The following is a 564-nucleotide window of genomic DNA, read 5'->3' as shown; positions in this document are numbered from 1 at the left end:
TAGCAATGTATTTGTTGTGATCAGTCTTAATGGTTTTTTTTTTCTTTTTTTTATATATTGGTTTTCAGGTGTCTCCTTATTTCCTTTATACTTCAATTTGTTTTGAATTCTGTCCTTGTCCACTTGGCACCTCTTCTGTCTGCCCAAGAGCCACACGGGCACCTTTATCCTCTGAAAAATCATCCCCAAGTTCTGAGCAAAAACAGAATTCTGTGGTTTGGGGTTTTTATTTGAAGTAGGAGAATGGGCAGCTGGGTTTGGAATTGATGGATTTGGTGAGGGATGGTTGGTGGTGGCACGGCTGGGCTGGACTGAGCAGCGTTCCTGTTCCTGGTAAGGTCTGCAGGTAGCTCTGGTGGAACACCACTAATTACCCTGTTAATTGGCTTCCTTTTGGTTCCCAGCATATTTTCCAAACAAAAAGCAGGAGGAAGCAGGTGCTATTTACTTTTCCATAACAAATGTTGTTCGTGTGGGGACCAGTGATCCAGGAATTGGGGGTGCTTTTTTCCTTTTTCTTTGTTCCCTGAGAAATGCAGTAAAACTTCCAACCCCTTGGAAAAA

This window comes from Catharus ustulatus, chromosome 23 (assembly GCF_009819885.2).
Source record: "Catharus ustulatus isolate bCatUst1 chromosome 23, bCatUst1.pri.v2, whole genome shotgun sequence".
NCBI classification, from domain to species: Eukaryota; Metazoa; Chordata; class Aves; order Passeriformes; family Turdidae; genus Catharus; species Catharus ustulatus.
The sequence above is the reverse complement of the archived record's forward strand: the minus strand, read 5'-3'. Positions refer to the sequence as shown.